Source organism: Canis aureus, chromosome 6 (assembly GCF_053574225.1).
Source record: "Canis aureus isolate CA01 chromosome 6, VMU_Caureus_v.1.0, whole genome shotgun sequence".
Classification (NCBI taxonomy): Eukaryota; Metazoa; Chordata; class Mammalia; order Carnivora; family Canidae; genus Canis; species Canis aureus.
Window position 1 is genome coordinate 35161156 of NC_135616.1, and position 21447 is coordinate 35182602.

Sequence of the window (21447 nt, forward strand, 5' to 3'; positions counted from 1 at the left end):
TCTGCCTTGAAATACAGCAAATCATCTTTTTGATGTCACCTAAGAAGTTGTGTCAGTGAAAGGATATGAGCCTGGAGTTTCTTTGCTTGACAGTTTTTAAACAACAAATTCAATTTCTTTAATAGATAGAGATAAGCTGTGCTTAGGTCAAGTATTTTATAATTATGTTAGATCAAATTGGTTGATAATGTTCCAGTTTGGGTCTTTTATATCCCTACTGATTTTTTTTAGTCTGGTTGTTCTAGTTATTACTGAGAGAGAAGTATTAAACTCTTTAGCTTTAATTGCGGATTTGTTTATTATCTTATGCATGGGATAGGAACTGGTTTTGTCAGACTTATTTTCTGTGTCTGATTCACTGTTAGCAATGGGTCTTCTTTTTGTGCTTGAGACCCACAGAGGCTCACCCTGGATGTTCTTGCCCTGATTCCTCCTCATAAACTACTGTTACTCAATACTTGCTGCCTGGTTGGAGGCAGGGGGAGCAGGAAGGCATTCTTTGTTGTCTTGGATCAGCCTTAGTCTTAGGTAGAAGCTTTGTCCCTGGATCTCATGTGTGGGGTCTTCTCCAAGACTCTGCCTTTCTCTCTGGGTGGGGGATCTCTAGTGTTTTGGAAACAGATGTTTTCTTGTCCCTCTTTATTCCCCAGAGATAGAGGGTTTTTCCTGTTCTCTTCCTCCAGCTGTGATATGTGTTTACTTGTACCTTGAAAGTTACAGGGTTTTATGCTATTCTCCTAGAAGCTTAAGTCTTTTGTTCTGTAGGAAAGTCACAGAAGCCAAAACCAGGTGAGACTTTTTGCCTTCCCTGCATTTGCTGCAAATGCTAGTCCCCTGTCTCTTCCTGGATACTTTCCCTTTCAATAGGTTTCAGGCTAGTAAGTTGCTAGTTTTGAAAACTTTGCTCTCTGATGGCTTCAAGAAAAATTATATCTTCAAAGATTACTCAGCTTTTTCTTAAAGCTGAGAATGATTTTTTTTGAGCTTTCTACATCCTACACAGATGCCATTTGTTTTTATTGTTATAGTTTGCTAGCCTACTTTTTATGGTCTTCTGTTCCCTGAAAATATTTTCAAGAAATGTTAATATTTTTAGACATAGGTATAGTAAACACAGTTATCTCATAGTATTTGTGCAGTATTTATAAAATGTGGAAACTTTGTGACTATATTTTTGTTGTCTGTTGTTTCTGCCAGTTTGTGAACACATTTGCTTGTTTGTGTCTCTTTTTATATTGACTGGGGTTTAGTAATTTTCCTTGAAAATTTATTTGTAGTGGCTACCCAAGTTGTAGGCTGAAGATACTTTCCTCCAGAAGAGGTGTTTTGCTGGATCATCTTAAGTAAATTCATTACTTTAGGTCAATTCTTGCATGGTTTGAGGTTTCTTTCATCATCCTGGGGATTTAAAGGTTGTATATATACCATACATGTCTATCAACTTGGGATTGGACTGATTCTTTCTCCTTTCTGTCTTTCATTCACTTCCCCTCTCTTCCCTGGTTCTCCTTGATAACAAGGCAATTATCCCCCAGAGTTTTAGGAAGGCAGGCTGTCAGGATGAAACACTCCAGAAAGGCTCATTCATACAGACACATCGAGACACAGGAGTATAGAAACACTTGGGTCCAAAGAATAAATCCTTTATGATAAAATATCATACGTATCCTCACAGAAGATTATAGTCTGTGGAAGACAGGGAGACAAAAAGGGTCTCTTCCGGGACCCTCCAACCTCTGATATTAACCATCTCTTTTACATAGTCAATTCATAGCCTGACCCAGAAGACCAATTCCGGCGATGTAGGCTATTAATAGGAGATAACTGGCTGCTGGAGCAACGATTTGCAGGTGGTCTAAGAATTGGAGGGTAGAAACCTGGGCAGGACAGCATTACCACTTTGTTTGGGGACTAGGCTGGGAGTTTCAATTGGCTGGAATGCATTCTACCAAAAAGGTCACTGAGACTTGGCCTGAGCCCAGCTTTCCAGAGCCAATCAGTGGTTTCCTGGGCTTTTCTGCATGCTGGTTACTGAAGCCTTTTTTCAATAACCCTACTCTTCATATTCTCTATAGGCCATCACAAAGAACAAATGTTGATCTTACAAATTTTTTTTGACATAAAAATCTATACCTCTATAGCTCTCCCTAAAGCAAGACAGAGTTCAGAGTTTATCAAAATCAATAAAATTTAAGGAAAGGAGTATCATTACAGCTTGGCAAATCAGGAACATAAATAAGAGTCAGCTTTCTCCATTTCCTACCTTCTAGTAGATGAAAACTTCAAGAGCTGAAATTATATTTTTGTTGCTCAGACTTGAGGACTCCAGGATTGGTCTTTGAAATTCACATCTTGGCTTTGTTTCAATTTGTTAAAATCATGAAACAAAAGAAGAGATTTTCTCCTTCAGGGGACTTTGCCTATTCATACAGCAGCAAAACAGCCAAATACTCCTTAAGAAATTTATCCTCGAAAGCTGTAATGTAACCCTAGTCCCATGTTAACCCTGTGCTACCCTGTGCTAGATGGTAAGTGGTAAGTCTCTTAGAAAAGACTTAAGGGAGCTTACCAAGACATGTAAAATTTAGCAAAATGACAGATAAATTAATTAATTAATTAATTAACTTAAAAGAGAGAAATGAGAAAAAAGGAAGTAAATGGAGCCAAACGCCCCAAAAATGCTTCTTATGAGTTTGCCACCAGTTTGGTTATAAAACAGAATTTAGTCTCCCTTGAACAGGAAAATCTGACCAACTACACAAATTATATAATGTCTTAATAGGTAAGATTAGATGAACTGTTAAGGAGACCCAGAACTTTCCTAATATTAACACCAGCTTGTAATGTCTCTCATGGAGCATCATAAAGAAGACCCTCAGTAAAAGAATAAACAGCACTTTTACAAAAGCATTTGGGCAGTGACCCAGCACACAGACCTTGGAAAATTTTCTTACGGGTCCCCTCAGCATTGACCGATGGTACTATAGGAAAGTACAATCTGTATTTGTAATACCACAGGGAAACAAAAAGTATATAATGGGAATCCTAGGCATGAAGGAGTATTTCTGAGTCTTGGGAGATTATACAGTGAATTAATGGAAGACATGTCCCTGAAGATGGATATCTGGACAAAGGAAATGATGATATTGGAAATTAATATCTTGTACATATTTGAAGTCTTCTAAATGTATTGAACAAGGGCATCGCAAATACAGGAAATAGTTTCCCTCAATAATTCTAAGTTCTTTGAGAGCTAGTGTGGTAAGACTTTATGTCCTTAACATAGTGTCTAGGACATAGTAAATGCTTGATCAGTAGAAGTCATTGAATTAAGCCACAGTAGGAGGCAGAAATGTACATGGCTGGCACAGACAACAGTGAGAAGACTGGCCTGGCTGAGAAGGACTCTTGTTGGAGAGAGTTCAAGCATCTCCTCCTCCAAGAGGCTTTTCTTGACCACACATCTTCAAACTGAGTCAATCACTTCTCCGAAGAGCTCTCTGCCTGCTATAGGCTCCTACAAGAAAACTTCCCCATACATTCTGACCATTTGCTTACTGCTCTCCTCCACTGCCAGACAAGGAGTTCCTTGGGTACAAGGGCTCAGAATTTTACACTATTGTATCCCAAGTCTAAATTCTCAATTAAAATGTAATGAATGCATTCATAGGAATATTGGCCCTGATCACTGGATAGTCCTAAGGGGTTTGAACTCCATCCCACAGGAAGACTTTGTTCTACAGGAAAGAAATGAAGTCCCTTAAACAAGTAAGTTAAGTAGAAAACTTTTCTAGGAATATTAGTTGTAAGAATGCATACCTGGAACCATGAGGGCCAGAAGCATAGTAAACAAACACTAAAGTAAAACAGTTGTCTCAGCAGGTAATCTTTTTACATCCAAATAGTTCATGCATTAAAAAAAAGTTTGAGATGGAGTTTTGGTTAAATTATATTTCTTCCTTATACACACAAAAACTTATTTTCACAAGTTCAAAAATAAATGTCCTTATGTATATTCACATATCTTTAATATCTTTTGGGAGAAACTATAAAAACAGCATGAATAAGGCAGTACTGTAAGCTGCCATGTGGTTTGTCTGTTTTGAAAGGAATGAGGATAAAAGGGAAGTCCTATCTCTGAGGCACTGAAAAAGTTGGACTTTTTCCTACTCCAACAGTAATGTTGGAAATTCACTGAACATTTCTGTGTCTATTTCCTTATTCATTAAAGGAAGAATATAAAACAATAATAATTTTCATACCTTATTCATGAGGACCCTGAGGGCAGGGACCTTGTCTTATGTCTTAGCACAATGTAGATGATCAATATATACTTGTCTTAAGAATGGATAAATTACATAGTGAATAGTATAGTGTCAGGGCAAGGAATTGACATTGTTATCAAAAATAAAACCATCTGTATGTGTGCCATTCCATTTGGAACTTCAGCCAGAAAGAGAGAAGCATTTTTGCTCGTGTCCTGGCATTTACCAGAACATGGCTGGTTGTAAGGGAGGCACAGAGGGTACTGGTGATGGAGAAATGGTGAGACAATTTAATCCTTTATCTGGGTGCCTTGGGAAATGTCTACAGAGCCTGGTCATTTCTATAGAGTATTCTGGATTCTACCCAGCTTGCCAGAGGCTTCATGTCAACAGCCAGAATTAATGTGTATCTAATTTTAACTCAAGTGGAGCAGACATTTATTTTGGGAAGACAGGATCTTTTTGAGAATGGCTGCAATTGCCCGTGAGCTGGGTTGGAGCTGAATTTCTTGATCATCTTTCTTAGCTGGTGGGAAAACTTTATTGAACTTTCACCTGGCTATGATATGATCTCTTCCTCTAACTTTCTAAAGAATGATCAGGAGAATTTATTTGTAACTCCTCAAGATACCTTACCTATTGCACACTTCCTGGAGTCCATCTGGTTTAGCCTTCATATATGTCTGAAGGAATGTTCTAGCAGTAACCTTTGATGACATTCCCCCTCACCCTCCAGGATACAGCAGCTTTAATGAGAGGAAAGATCATTTCACTCTCTCTAATCTGAGGGTTAGAAAGACCAGGAATCCATTCTCTGAACCTCCACTTATCAGCAGCATAACCTAAGGCACCTTGGGCATGAGACCTGCTAAGAGCCTCCATTTATTCTTTTATAAAATATGTATTTATGTAAAATAATATTGCTTTTCTTGACTGTAAATATGCCTGGAGCTTATGTTGTTCATCTTACACCTACACCTTTCAAGACATATGTGAATTATTATTCTTGGAATCTCTAAGGCTGATTCTATAGTCATTCTCTATACTTTTTATACTGCTTTAAAGATGGAATTGGGCATGAGGAAAAGAGAGATAAAGGAAATTTCCCAAGAATTTCTTCAGAATAGGGTGGCTTCTATTTAGAATCCAGTGATACCAGTAAAGACTCAAAGGAGGACAGAGTTATTCCTCAACAGGATGCTCCTGGCATATTACTCCCAGCAGGATGGGCACAGATGTGTGTTTCCTCAAGACCAAGTGCTATTGTACAGGTACTTGCAGGGTCATGGGGAAACTACATCATGAGGATTATTCCATTCAAGGTAAGAAACGTCTGCTGGAATCTTCTCTATGCCTAAGCATATGGTACATGTTATGGGAATAACTATAAGAAAATGGTCCTTGCTCTGAAGGAGTTCAGTCTACTCTGGGTATACAATATAGACACAAGAAATAATCAGAGAACAATGATAGTGTATAATCAAATCTAGTGAAATGCAACCCAAGTAGGGCGGCAGAAAGAGCAATGGAATGTGTGAAATGTCAGCTCAGGGTCCACTAGCTCTGTAACCTTCAAAAAACCATTTGTTTTTCTAGGCCTCATTAATTCATCTTTTAAATAAAGGACGGTAGGGATCCCTGGGTGGCGCAGCGGTTTGGCGCCAGCCTTTGGCCCAGGGCGCGATCCTGGAGACCCGGGATCGAATCCCACATCGGGCTCCCGGTGCATGGAGCCTGCTTCTCCCTCTGCCTATGCCTCTGCCTCTCTCTCTCTCTCTCTCTCTCTCTGTGACTATCATAAATAAATAAAAATTAAAAAAAAATAAAATAAATAAATAAAGGACGGTACCGTGTAGCAGGTAAGTGCAGAACCCAGCCAACATATATAGTAGGCACAATCTCCTCAGGTTCCTGAAGCTGCCCACCTCCCTCTCCTCAAGGCCAGGTGGGCACCTCCGGTGTTGCACTGCTGGATCATTTGGGCCCTGTCCTCCTTACCCGCATGGGCCTGGGGGACGTTATTCACCCAGCAAGCCTGCAGTGAACGCTGACAAAGCCTGTCCTCACGGGATGCGGACACCTCTCCAGAGGAGAAAGCTGTGCTCCAAGATGGGATGGTCTTGGACACTATCACTGCCTCACAAGGAGGCTCGTGTGCGTTCACACCGCAGCACTCGGCTAACGTGGCATCTCCACCAACTCCGTGAGCACCGGCGTGAACACCCCGAGTGAGGGGCCGACTCCCAGCCCAGGGGGCCTAACCGATCCGTGGTTTGAATCACGAGGCTCTTGGTGAAGAAAACGGTCACTTACTTTTGGAATCGTTCTCGTGACCCTGTTTCGTCCCTCGTGAGCCTCCACGGCTGCCCGGACGGCCGCCTCTGCCGCAGCCCGGTCGCCGCCCAACAAGCCAGGGACCCCCGGCTCAGCCCCGGGGCATGAGGAGCAGGGGGCCCGGGGGCTGGAGAGCTGGCGGAGTTCCTGGAGGGCATGCGACTGGCTGACCCGGGGTCTGGAACCCTGCACAGGGGGCGGGGGGCGTCCTTACCCCCTCCGCCGCCTCACACTGGACACCGCGCCCTCAGACCCCACGCGGCAGGCGTCTTCAGGGCGCAGCCCGTGTGCGCACGTGCCGCTGAGACCCCCCCCCCCCCCGGGCGCATGCGCAGCGGCGGCCACTTCCGGCGTCACGTGAGCCCCGGGGACCCCCCGCGGGGAGGCGTGCGCGGCCCTGCGGCCCCTGGACCCGCCTCCTGGGTGAGTTCCCCGCTCTTGGAGCCACCGCACCTCCCCGGTCAGCAGGGCCGGCCTCGCTCCAGCTCCGCCTCGCCCTTGGTTTGAGTGCGGGGCGGGGAGTTTGCGAACCAACAGTGTCCGAACCCACGCCGGGCGAGGCTTCCCCAAGGCCAGGGTGGGCGTGGCGCGTGTGAGCGAGCAGGTGAGCAAGGTCGCTTACTTGGAGCAGAAGCTTCACGTGGGAGAGTCCGGAGGAGGGCGTGATGCTCTGATGCTTCAGGGAGTATTTCGGCATGAAAGCCAGTTAGGAGGGGGCGCTGTGGCTCCAGAGGTTCTGCAGGTGGTGGGCCTTACCGTTCTGTCTCCACATGACCCGGAAGTGAGACGTCCAAGTGACCCTGAAGTTCTCAAGCTGACATCTCTGTTCTCCCGGAAGTGTCGCCTCTGGTGCGCATGTGCTGTGTATGATTTCCTAGGGAGATGGCCGATGTCACTCCATTCCCATCCCTTTGTAGGGAGCCTGACTTTCCTCTCTGGCAGAAAAGAGGAAAGTTTTATTGTATTGTATTGTATTGTATTGTATTTTTTTATTATTATTTTTAATATTTTATTTATTTATTCATGAGAGACACACAGAGAGAGGCAGAGACACAGGCAGAGGGAGAAGCAGGCTCCCTATGGGGAGCCTGGTGCAGGACTCGATCCCAGGACCCCGGGATTGACCAGAGCCAAAGGCAGAGGCTCAACCACTGAGCCACCCAGGCGTCCCTGTGGCCGCTTTTAGTTATTACTCTTCTTCCCTTGAGTTTCTGTGATAACCGAGTGTCCAGGTTTGTTATAGTTTGCAATTCTCCCCCACGTTTTCAGATCCTTACAACCCAAGACTTATGTCTTTCTCTTCCTGTCTCTCTCTCTCTCTCCCATTTTCTTAGTTTAGGGACATTTTTCTGCAGTATTTCTTCAAATGTTCCCCCTTACCCAGATTTTCTGATCGGAATTTCTGGATCAAGTTTTCCTACTGCTGGGATCCCTGGGTGGCGCAGCGGTTTGGCGCCTGCCTTTGGCCCAGGGCGTGATCCTGGAGACCCGGGATCGAATCCCACGTCAGGCTACCGGTGCATGTAGCCTGCTTCTCCCTCTGCCTGTGTCTCTGCCTCTCTCTCTCTCTCTGTGACTATCATAAATAAAAAAAAAAAAAAAAAAAAAAGTTTTCCTACTGCTTAATATTTGTCTTATATTTTCTCACTCCTTGTCTTCGGTCTGTGTGAATTCAGTGTGATATGTAGCTGGCTGGTTAGGTCTTAATTTGTGTCTGTCTGTATTTCTTTCTCTTTTTTTGCCATTATAGTTTTTATTTTACAATCTTTGATTCTTTGACATAGTTACCTACTCTTGTTTCATAATCTCCTGTTTTTGTTTCATAACTTTTTTGAGGAATGTGGTTATCTTCCTGAGAAAATTTAAATATTTTAAAATATTTTCAGGTTACTCTCTTACCTCTGATTTCTTTTATAGTGTTAGCTTTCTTCAGATCATTGGTGGTGCTTGATAATTGGTTAAATGCTTGTCGTCAAAAAAATTCTGCACAGGACTTTCCCACACAGATTTGCATTATCCATGAAACCCCTTTTTGTGGGATGGCAAAACAGCAGGGTCTGCCTTCATTATCCCCATGGTAATGGTTTCTCCTGTCAGTCTATATTTTGCTTTTAGAGATGGATTCCTTGTTCTTGAATTTGGCTTTGTAGAAATTAACTTCTTTCTTATGTATGTGATGATTTGGTACAAGAAATTTTTATGAAGTGCCCAGTCCAATTTCTTCAAATCAGAAATCCAAAACTACCTGTTTCTCAGATCTCCTATACATCTAAAATTCTAAAATTCTTTAAGTTCCCTTAGGTACATAACTGTATGTTGAAAAACATTGCATAGGTCTTAAATCTTTTCTTTGTTTTTCATTTCTTAAAAAGGTCAAATCAGTGTTTGCCAAGCAAAACAGCATCTGTAGTAAAATATTACAAGACAGAGTTTTTGTTTCTTTGTGTTTAGCTTTACATCTGTTTATTTCCAAACAATATCGAAGCCATATTTAATTTTTGTATGATCTAGAACTGCACTATTCAGTGTGAAAGCCACTAACTACATGTGGCTATTTAAATTTATCTTAATTAAAAAACTAAAAATTCAGTTTTCCAGTAGCACTAGCCACATTTCAAGTTCTCAATAGCCATATGTGGATAGTGGTTACCATATAGTACAGCACAAATATAGAACATTTTCATCATCACAGAAATTTCTGTTAGACAGCATATTGATTTAGATCATTGAGGTTCCAGGGATATAAACAGAATTTGTCTTTACAAATATGTGTATTTATATTTATGTGGGTGTGTAATCTCACATATAATGTTGAGTTTCTTTAGTGAATGATATTGAATATGACTAGCAAAGCACCAAGAATATAGTTCTTTAATATGGTGAATATATTTATTTAGATCCCTTAGCTAAAAACTTATTCATATGAATAGACTGTGAGTTCTTCACTGGTAGAATTCCAGTTGGAGTGGTTCCAACTCTACTGCTGTCTATGGTTTGTACTTCTCTGTCCTGATAGATCAGTAATCAGGATTGATCACAGTAATGTAAAAGACCCACATATTCCATCACTTGGGAGCAGCAACAACTACATCTTGTATCCATTTTTATCTGAATAAGAAAACCACTTCCATAAAGAAGTGTGTTAGTGTTCTAGGGCTTCCAGAACAAAATAACAGACTGGGTGGCTTAAATCACAGACATTTATTTTCTCACAGTTCTGGGAGCTAAAAATTCAAGTTTAAGGTGCTGGCAGGGTTCGTTTCCTCTGAGGCCTCTCTCCTTGGCTTGCGGATGGCCTAGTCACATGGTCTTTACTCTATGGGTGCTCACCCCTGCTGTTTCTCTATACATCCAAACTTCCTCTTCTTATAAGGACACCAGTCATTCTGAAGAAGGGCCCATCCTAACAGCTTCATTGTAACTTAATCATCTATTTAATGGTCCTGTCTCCACAGTACTGAGGTTAGAACTTCAATGTAGGAATTCAGGGGGGACATAGTCTAGCCCATAACAGATAATGTCTATAGAACTGAAAAAAAAAATCATAGTCAATTCCTCATATACTAGGAGGCTAGGAGTTCTGTTAAATTCAATTCTTTGTGTATTTGGAGGACAAGTGGAAATTCCCTGTGATCTCACCACATTATTTCCTCGTAACTGAAGTCTGTTGTGTATCAGTACTTGTCTTTCCTCACTAATGAGGAGGCATCAGAGTCTGAGAGTAAATATTTCTTGTAAAATAATGGAGAAGGTTAGAGAATAATTTTGTGATTGCCATTCAACTTTCCAGACCTCACTGTCTTCCATCATAAAATGGAAATACTCGCAACTTCCTCATGATGTTGTTTTCTGAGGTAATGCCTGTGGAAACTACCTCACACAAATCCTGTTTCATAGCCCATGCCTATAAATATCTTTTGGAAACAGAGGAGACTGAGTCTGTGCTGACTTCCAGACAACCTATACTTAAAAAAATTCTTTATTAAGAATGTTTTTCTTCCATTTTCTGATAAAATTAACATGTTCAGTGTCATAAGATCCGTGTAACTAAATATTCCAGTTAGATGAACTTTAGCTTAATAAGGTTTAACAACAACTCAGGAGAATTTGGGTGAAATTCATAGAAGACATTTTTCCCTTCACTAGATGACGGGTGGTGATCCCTGCACACAATTCTTGGGGAATCATATAGTTGGAAACGGCCACTATTCCTGAGAGTCTTCTCTTGGGAGCGTCCTTGTGCTCTTACAGTCCATCTGGGAACTCCCTGGAGGAGTTGCTCCATTATATGTCTTCTTGACTAATTACATCACTCCAAAAATAACTGAGAAAAGAACACAAATACTTTTGAATTAGAAGGAAACATGAGCCAACCTCCCACCCAGTGGAGATATCCTTTCTCCTGCATCTTCTGCTTCCCTTGGGTAATCATCAGCATATTAAACTCACTATCTGACAAGAAGCATCTTTCTCTTCTAGGATCTAATTATTAAGAATTCCTAGTATATATTGAGAAACAAACCCCAAAATTTCCTGCCTATCACTTCTAATCTTGGATGCAATTGCAATGCCTCCCAGCATAGTCTTAAAAAAAAAAAGCTACATTTATGGACTAGAAAAAGAACAAACTCATTGATTTAATGACAGCATTCACATTCCACTGGCAGCAGTTTTAAAATGTTGCTCTGAGGACCATCCCTGCAGTTCAAGTTAGCCCGTTGTGAATTGAGTCATTAAAGGTGTGTGGGTGAGTTGGTGATGCCAACCTCATGGAGAATTGGCTGAATGATTAATGGGCTTGCCTTCTGATTTTAGAGGTTCCCATTAATTACAAAGGATTGAGTCTTTTTCATGAAGAGTCTGTTATAGCTTCTCCTGCCACCTCCTCACTTCCTTTTAAAAGTGAGTAAGATGAGTATTTTTAATTTTAAAGTGTGGAAATCATTTCTTGTCATTTCCTTTTGGAAATTTCTGGACCTAATCCTATAATATCTGAACAGTTCTGGAAAAAGAAGAAAACTGGTAAAGGTGCCAGTGAATGTACTTCAGCAGCTTTGTCTGTGATGTCATTACCTTTATCATGGGGAGTTTCAAGGACAGCATTTATAGAGATCTTAGCAAAACTAGAATGTCAGTATCATCAGAATCATTAACATGTTGAAGAAGCATTTGCCACCATTGTCTCTTTACCACAGATAAAGTGTTAGATGAGACAAGAGTGTAGTGTGGAGTGAACTGGCACCAAAATATGGGCCAAGAAATCTGGGTTTGAATCCTGGATCTGAAATGAACTGATTGTATTGCACATAGCTTTTACTGGCCTTAGTTTTCTCATCAGAAATAACAAATGGAAAATACAGATAAAGTAATGTGAAAAACATGGAAAAATCTATATAATTATTAGTCCAATTTTTATTTAACCTCCACTCATTTCTTGTCTTACTACCCTGAGGGAGGCAGAGGGAGAGGGAGAAGCAGTCTCCCTGCTAAGGCAAGGAGTCCAGTGCAGGGCTCGATCCCAAGACTCTGATCCCAAGATCATGGCCTAAGCCAAAGGCAGAGGCTTAACCGACTGAGCCACCCAGGCTCCCCTATCCATGTAATCTTGTGTAAGTTACTTCACTATCTTGATTTCATCTCTAAAATGGTAATAATACAGTTTACTTCAGAGATTGTTGTAAGGTTGAGAAAGATTTTATATATATATATATATATATATATATAGAGAGAGAGAGAGAGAGAGAGAGAGATTTTATATATATATATATAGTAACTAATATATATAAATATATATAGTAATTACTCAGTGTCTGGCACCTAGAAGATAGTATTTAAATTTAAGGGTATATAAACACCTCTGCTCCCTCCCTCTCCCTCTCTACTTTCCTTCCTTCATTCCATAAAAACCAGTTTCCAACCAGCCAATATGAAACATGTGATAGGGGGCGGAGGAGGTAAAATAAATAATAGATTTGGCTGGATTCAGAGTCAGGAGGGCAAGAAGACAATCTACCGTGATCTTGCCCATCTGTTACGGGATGAGAATTCTGTGAGGAATTTGTTTTCCTCTTTCATCACAGATTTTGATGGGTCCTCCTTACAATACTGTAGAACAGAAGAAAGGGCAAGGAAAGATCCTTGATCTTAAATGTCTCTATAATTGCTCTCCTACAATATCTCACTTCCCAGGTCAGGACCCTAGACTGAAAATAAACAGTCGAATTATCTGAGCCACTTGGAAACAATGCTTAAAAGTTGCATTTTTGACTTATAATTCACATAACAGAATTAGGGAATCTCAGATTCTGTTTGCATGTAAACATACTGAGGGCTCACTTACTGTCCAAATTTAGCTACTTGTAAAATCTTCCCAGTAAGAATTCTCTACTATATGTAGGTCACAAATACTCAGAGCCATTCCTGCCAATCTTACAAACCCAGGGGGAGCTGATCCTGGTGGCCATAAATCTCAGGTTGCACTGGAATGGACTGGGTGAGATCCTAATTAGGCATGCATCTGAAAGATTCTGATCAGACCAGACACAGCCCAAGGTAATGTAAAGAAGTCTGCATGGTAAGTTCAGAAACATGGACGCTAGTCCAGGCTCCACCACGACTTGTTTGGGTCCTCAGGCAAGTCTTTTGAGCTTTCAAGGACTCAATTCCTCATCTTTAAAATGTGGATAACAATCATTATATCTCTTTGCCTCACAATGCTGTGATGAAGATTAACATAGATTATAGGTGATTATAGGTGTGAAAGTGTTGTATAAAAACAAAACACTATTATTATCTTTAATAATAGTCTTCTGAAGTTTTGCCATAGCTGTCCTGGGGCTCTAATCTATGGGAGCACTTTATAATGAGGTCTTTTGGGAATTCCACTAACCAAATTTCCTTGGATGCCATTCAAATTGGACCAGAATCATAGTATTAGAGAGTGTTAGAGCTGGGAGGGATTGTAATACATCTAGTTCAACCCTCTCATTTCACAGATGAAAAAAAGAAGTCGTAGATAAAGAGAGGGACTTGCCTCAGGTCACCCAGCTACAAAGTAGAAGAGTTGGTGTAGGAGCCCAATGGCTCTATATACTCCATACCCTGCAATTTTCTTTTACGTAGAGAGTGCATAAACCAAATCTACATCTCCCCTTCATCACTGTCCCAGCTATAGCTTGATCCCTCCTCAGTACTTATCTGAAGGCTTATCTAGTTCTTCTTAGCTTTCAATCTGCCTGTGCAACTTCATTCTACTTCTGGTCACTGGAAGCTTTTTGAACTACAGATCTGTTTATAACACACACACACACAATTTAATTCCTTTAATCTTCTCCATTACCTTCAATATAAAATTAATATTTCTTTATAAAATAGGGAATAAGCTATCCAGGGATCCACCTTACCTCCAAACTCCCTTTCATGTGGACTTTATATTCTAGACCTCCTGACTTGCCATTAGGCACATGTTCATGCTTTCTCTTCCTTTCACTTCAAGAGTGATCTTCCAACTGCCTGAAGCTGTTTCCCCCATTCTTAATATGGCAAATCCCTCCTGGATACTCATCATGAAACCTTGCCCTCCATTTCCATGCCCATGTGCTTTATTCTCGCCCAAACACACCTTTATTATAACATCTCCACGTCATGGGAGCCCGGTGGGAGACAGAAATTGGGGCTGGCACAACTGACCTTAAAGTCTGTGTCAATTCCAAACTTCTACAATTCTATGCAATCATTGAGGAATGATGCTTCAGGGAAGACTTTTATGTAGCAGTAGGGATTTGAAGGAGAAAGGGATTCGGAGAAAGGGGAGAGAAGAAGATATATCAACTTTTACACGTCTGTATATTGTTTTATAAGACACTTAAAGCTGTCTGTTATCCAAGTTATATTATACTGTTCTTATAGGCAGGGCTCATGTATTTCTAATTCTTGACTCTTGCTCTCTCCCTGTCCCCATGTCTCATGCCCAAATAGAGCTTTAGATGCAGAAATGTAGTGGTGAAAATTGGTGTCTTTGCCTTAGAATATTGCAAAGAAAAATTGCTACCCTGTCACTTCTGCAGCCAAGTGATTCCACTGTCTTCTCTCTTCTTCTTTTTCTTCCTCCTCTTCTTTTAGGTAGCATCTCAGGGGAACTAGTAGGAGGAATGAAGAGGAACTCATCCAAATTACTCAGAAGGAACTGTTTAGCTGTCACTAGTAACCCCATTTATCCTAGACTAAGTGGAAAAAACTATTCTAAAAATAGGATTCAGTTATTCTAGCACAACCCTACAGATCCTACAGATTTTTAGTTTCTGCAATGTTTTAAAGCATGATTGTTGGATGTTATAAAAACCTATGAAGAAAGTGGAGATCAGTGTTATTCTAGCTATTTTCCAGATAGAGAAACTGAGTCTAAGAGGGTTCAAATTACATGCCTGATTTGAAATGCTGGGATTGGAAGCTAGGGCCCTGACTGCCCATTCTGTGATCACCAAAGCCAAAGTTCTGCCACAGATGGAGAGGGCTGAGCCTCTGCTCTGACCACCTTCTGTTCACTGCTTTGGTGAGGAAGGGATCCTCCTCCTCAAATAGTACAAGACAGTTGAGCACCTGACACTTTGACACTGGATAAATGAGGTTGATAGCAGTTAGTTTGTAACATACACTCACAATCTGAGGGTAGAGAGAGTGGAGAGGAAGTTACACACCATGTAGAACCATATGGGGGTTGCACTTGGGAATAGAGTGAACAAGCAGAGGCACAGGGAAGCAAGACTGGTAGTTACAAGAGGGTGGGGTGAACTCTGATTCCCACAGGAGGATATTCTTGGCTCCTTTGAACAAGTCTTCAGGCTGTCAGGGAGGTGAAACTACTAGGTTGAGGGCTGAAAATTGTGTCATTGGTCCAGCTGATAGGGGAACTAGCTAGGTGGATGGCCTTTCTACCAGATGGGCAAAAGAACTCATGGTTGGAGCTCCATGGGTCTCAAATATATCAAGACAGCACATGAAATTTTAGGTGTTACAAAATTTTAGGTCCTGCCACTCCCCTTCCAGCACACACTGTTTCTGCTCTGCTGAAAATACTCATTGGCATTTCCATTAGGGCTTTCACCAAGATTTTCTCTCTCACACAAATGACTGTTCATAAAAGAATTCTGTTAAGGAGCTGGCCTGTCCCTTGATGGCCCAGTAGATAAGGAGGCCTGACATTAATTTATTTGCCTAATGAATAACATGGTAAAGTCTTGGCTTGATAAGTGCACCACTTACACCAAGGTCTTTCATTCACATTCAGCTTCACAAAATGGACATCCCTGTAGAAACTAATTGAATCTTATTGGTGTCTGGGATAATGAACAATGTCAGAACACTTCAGAGATTAAAGATCCACACCAAAGGGAAGTGGCAGCAGAAGAGATTAGCTGTGCTTCCTGGAGACATCACTTGTAGCAGGATGGCCTCCCGTGGTTGGACCATGTTCCCCCACTGCAGGCACCAGGATAACCATAATACTCTCTACATTCTCTGTCCTAAAGGCCTACATGTTTGAATCTCAAGATGTCATTGAAAGCACCTGATTTCAAAGAATGTTTATGTTCAGTGGCCTGCACAACAGCTCACAGGAAAAATGTAGCTGGGTTTCCAAACAGGTTTCCAGTTATTATTAGGGTTGGATTTTGGCTCTGACACTGAATCTCCTTTATTTTTTTAAAGATTTTATTTATTCATGAGAGACACAGAGAGAAGGCAGAGACAGGCAGAGGGAGAAGCAGGCTCTCCACAGGGAGCCCGATGTGGGACTTGATCCGGGAACTCCAGGATCACGCCCTGGGCTGAAAGCAGAAACTCAACTGCTGAGCCACTCAGGCATCCCCAACTCCGAGGCTCCTAATGATTATCAGGGGTATAACCAATGGAGCTAGCTGGAAGCGTAAGATATCTGTGTCCTCTCCTTTCTTCCTACAGATGTTGCCTCTGCAGTAAAACTTGCAAGGGGTAAGGTCACCGTAGTGGCCCCATTAACTTGCACCTTAGGGCATATAGTTTCCTCTGTTTTTGCCTTGGCTACACTATAATGGGCAAATAGAATATACAGCAATGGCAAAGGGCAGACCTAAGGAAACCATGACTTAGTGTCCAGTTAAATACTTTTTTTTTCCTGCCTGTGCAGGAGAACAGTCTATGGGATAATCTCTCTATATGTACAGGAAACTATGTTCCTCCTATTTCTGCTGAATCAGAATATTGAAGGCAGAGGCTATGCAACTGACTTCATGTGATTTACATGTGATTCTCATGCAGTCTCAAGAACCCCTCCTACCTTTTGCATGTGGAGGATTCAGAAGTGACTACACATCCAGGAGAGCTATAAATTTCAGATCAGAGGATCCTTTAAAATGTAGCAGAGCAAATGGGTCCAGAAGAGAGAAAGCAAAGTGATTTGCTTTGCTCAAAAGTCACCAGGAAAGAAAATGATATCCAAAATCAAGCATTAAAAGAACAGCTGTAATGAGGCTACTATGAATGCCTATTGATAAGAAGGTAGGTATGAACTTCATTCTACAAAAGGCCCGTTTTCCCATAGTCGTTGGTTTATTTTTTTTATTTTTAATAATACATTTATTTTTATTGGTGTTCATTTTGCCAACATACAGAATAACACCCAGTGCTCATCTCATCAGGTGCCCCCCTCAGTGCCCGTCACCCATTCACCCCCACCCCCTGCCCTCCTCCCCTTCCACCACCCCTAGTTCGTTTCCCAGAGTTAGGAGTCTTCATGTTCTGTCTCCCTTTCTGAAATTTCCTACCCATTTCTTCTCCCTTCCCTTCTATTCCCTTTCACTATTATTTATATTCCCCAAATGAATGAGACCATATAATGTTTGTCCTTCTCCAATTAACTTATTTCACTCAGCATAATACTCTCCAGTTCCATCCACGTTGAAGCAAATGGTGGGTATTTGTCGTTTCTAATGGCTGAGTAATACTCCATTGTATACATAAACCACATCTTCTTTATCCATTCATCTTTCGATAGACACCGAGGCTCCTTTTATATTCTACACCAGATGGAGCCAGGGATCACAGAGATTTTGCTAGATGGCAGATTTAGACAGATTCTGATTCCAAGGAATCCTGAGGGTGAAAGGGGTAAAGGGATGGGGTTTGTCAGAACAAATTCTATAAGGTGACACCTAGATTTCAAACAAAATAAATTTAAGAATTCACATATGCATGTACACGTTTATACCACATCCATCCATCATACAAAGTGCTCTTGGCACAATTAGCTACTTTTCTTTAGTAATTACCTTATAACAAAATTTTACTAGGGGGGTACCAAAAAGTAAAAATCACTGCACTGAATTCCTCAATGAACATAAAATCTGGCTTTGAAGGCAAAACTCATATTGATTATTCCTAGGGCAGGAAACATCATGATGGGTTGGATTCTTCTCTTATTAAACCTCCACATGCTCTTCCACTCTGGAGATACCAAATGACTTGGTAGTTTCCTAATATGCCAGGCAGTTTCACATCTTCTTGCCTTTACTGATGTGCCCCTTCTGAATTAACTGTAACCGGTGTTCATTATGGCCATACAGCAGTGCCTTCGCCTGATTTAAGACCCAACTTCAGTGTCAGTCCTTCTTTCAGTCTTTTCCCCACTTCATCTGTCTTCAGAGAACTAATCTCCTCATTTGCAAATCTGTCTGCCTTCTTGAATTAGCCCTCTTGGTTATGACTGGTTACAAGTTTCACCATTGAACCATGTCTTGACTGTAATCTGTTTCCTGGGGGTGGCCTCTTGGATGGCTTTGCAAGGAGATGGTAAATACACAGAATGCTTAAAGCAGTATGTTTTTGTTCCAATTGATGTAAATATGCATTGTATAGCAGAAGTGCTGAGGAGCATGAAAGCCATTTCATAGTATGAAGAAAAACTAGGATTGCAGTGAATGAATCGCAGGCAAAGGACTGACTACATTCATCTCTTGAAGCATGCCCCTTAATTATCTTATTATCTTGAAAGCACGTATCTGTGCATGACTATTTCCTGATTTTAATGGTATATAATATTGATTTAGTTAATGTTTATTGACAGCTCACTGTGCCAGGAAAAGTTCTAGATGTTTTACATGTCTTAACCCATGTCATTCACACAACATTACTATATTGGTCTTTTTGCAGCTGTAGATACTGAGGCTCAAAGTACCATAGCCAAGAAAAAGCAGAGATGAGTTTTAAACCTAGGCTGTCTGAATCTGGAGCCTATGGACTTAACTATTATGTGCACTTTTGGTGGTAAAGCTGGGAAAGTCCTGGGTGAATTGGGACACATTGTTCATTCTAGCTGTGCTCCAGGATGAGGGCAACTGCGGTGCAGTCCTGAGGGCTGTATTAGTTTCCTGGGGCTGCCATAACGAAGTGCCACAACTGGGGGACTTAACAAAAATTTATTGCTTCCTGGTTGTGGCAGCTAGAAATCCGCAGTCAAGTTATTATTTCCCTCTGAGGGTCCAAGGCCTTCAGATTTGCTCTAGGCCTCTTGCCTTGGCTTATAAATGACCATCCTCATGTTCACATGGTGTTCTCTTTGTGTATGTGTTTATCTCCAAATTTCCCCTTTTTATAAGGACACCAATTATATTGGGTTAGGTTCTACTCTAATGATCTCATTTTAACTTGATTACCTCTGTAAAGGCCTTATCTCCAAAGAAAGACTGGAGGCTAAATCTTCAACATAGGAATTTGGGGGTTAGGATTCAGCCCATAACAAAGACCATCCAGTAACCAGAGATCACAGGTCAACATTAGGCCATGGAGTAGATCAAGGATTCTCCATTTTACTGCATATTAGAATCACCTAGGTGATTTAGAACACACACACACACACACACACACACACACACACACATATTCAGGTCCCACAGCAACCCAATTAAATAAGAATTTTGATGGTAAGCCAAGGCCTTAGAAAAATTTTTAAAGCTTCCCAGGTTATTCTAATATATAGCTGGGACTCAGAATCCCTGCTCTGTCTGAACTGAGGACCCTCCAAGCAGCAAAACTAGGAGAAAGAAAGTTGGGGGAAGGGTAGGACACAAACAAGGAAAAGGTATGACCAAGGAGCTGTATCAATAGCAAAATCTGCAACTTGGTTTGGGTGTGGAGTACAGGAGGTCAGGAGACAGAGGAAGGTGAGACAGGGTGAGGCAAAGAAGTAATGGACAAAAGCAAGGTGCAGACATGGGTACAGCTGTTCTGTCTTCTGGTCCCGGTAGGAGCGGTTTCCCAGGCAGAAAACGGGAAGTAGCTGACCAGTGGTAAAATTCAGGTGTCTGTAGGGGATTCCCTCTGCCCCTCTGATGCCTTTTATCCACATTAGGGACTCTGCCAGGCTGTGCACTGCTTCTCTTCAGGAGAAACTCTGAGTAAGATTCAGTAGCTGAAATGTGCAGGCACACGCATACCCCACTTTCAGCAGATATATGTTGTTTAAAAATCCAGATTTGTAAAATAGCTGCATTAGAGAATATTTGCTTTATAAAATGACTCACAATGGGACTCTTAAATAGCAAGTTTCCCCTGGGCCCAACTGATTTTATTTGCCAGAAATCATTTCACACAATAGTTTTCCATAAGCACGTCTAAATTGTGAACTAAGTTGCAGGAGACAGCATTTTCTGACACTTAGTAGTTTTGAATTTATTTATTTATTTATTTATTTATTTATTTATTTATTTATTTATTTTTTAATTTATGATAGTCACAGAGAGAGAGAGAGAGGCAGAGACATAGGCAGAGGGAGAAGCAGGCTCCATGCACCAGGAGCCTGATGTGGGATTCGATCCCGGGTCTCCAGGATCGCGCCCTGGGCCAAAGGCAGGCGCCAAACAGCTGCGCCACCCAGGGATCCCAGTAGTTTTGAATTTAAACATGTAATTTACCTCTCTGGGACTCACTCTAGTCATTTACAAAATAGGAATAGTACCAGTCCTAATGAACTCAGTATTTTAAATTAATGAGATGGTATGTATGAAATTAATGAGAAAATGTTCAATGTCTTAACAAAAGATAATATTTAAGGAAGTTATCAACAGCACTAAAAAGTGACTTGAGAAAACCTCATGACTCTGTTGACATTTATCATTGACATGATGTTGCATATAAGATAGAGGTGGCTCACACGGTGGATGGCTTCAGGGAGGATGTTTAATGGTGAGCACACTGCTCCAAATCAGGAGCAGGATTCCCTGCCTGTACCGCAGTGAAGGACTGAGGAAGAGCTCAGCAGAGGGAATCTGCTAGAGAGGGAAGTGCAGACCCATCAAGTCATTTCTAGAATTTACAAGCAAAGCAGGCAGCTAACATCTTGTAAAACATAGGAAGGCGATTTAGAGCTCCAGAAGTATACATGCACGTGGAAGCTTGGGCATTTGCAGATGGAAAGACTGAAAACTTGATAATAAGGGTGCTGGAAAAGACAACAGCGCAATGAAGAAAGACTGTGACGACTTGCAGAAGTGGGTTAGCAGGAGGGGTGTCGCGGGGTGTACCAGAGCAGAGGGCAGCATTACCGGATGCTCTACTAAAGGTTACCAAACTGTCCTTGATGGGGCAGACCTAGGAGGTAATATCGGAGATTTGCTGGACAGCATTTACAGCTAATTATTTAAAAGCTTAAGATAACATGTAATGAAATATGTACCTCTCATTAACAGTTCATTTTTGACAATTCTTTTTGCCTAAATAATGAAATCACTCCAGTGGACCCAAGCAATGAGCAGCATCCTTACGAGAGTGTCTGGATGGAGGAGTATTTGGGTCTGGCCAGCCTGCACCTTACACACAC

At 41.3% G+C, this 21447-nt stretch overlaps 1 long non-coding RNA gene across 3 annotated transcripts in view; it reads right to left on the bottom strand.

Annotated features, from left to right (window-relative positions):
• Window positions 1-6863, bottom strand: part of LOC144315698 (uncharacterized) — a 48429-nt gene extending 41566 nt beyond the window's left edge. For 2 of the 3 annotated variants that reach the window (XR_013381498.1, XR_013381497.1), the window contains exon 1: window positions 6264-6554. This is a non-coding gene — a long non-coding RNA (uncharacterized LOC144315698). Of the gene's footprint in view, window positions 1-6263; window positions 6555-6578 lie in introns of those variants that run through there. The other variant, XR_013381499.1, reaches the window with a different exon arrangement.
• Window positions 6864-21447: the final 14584 nt, after the last annotated feature.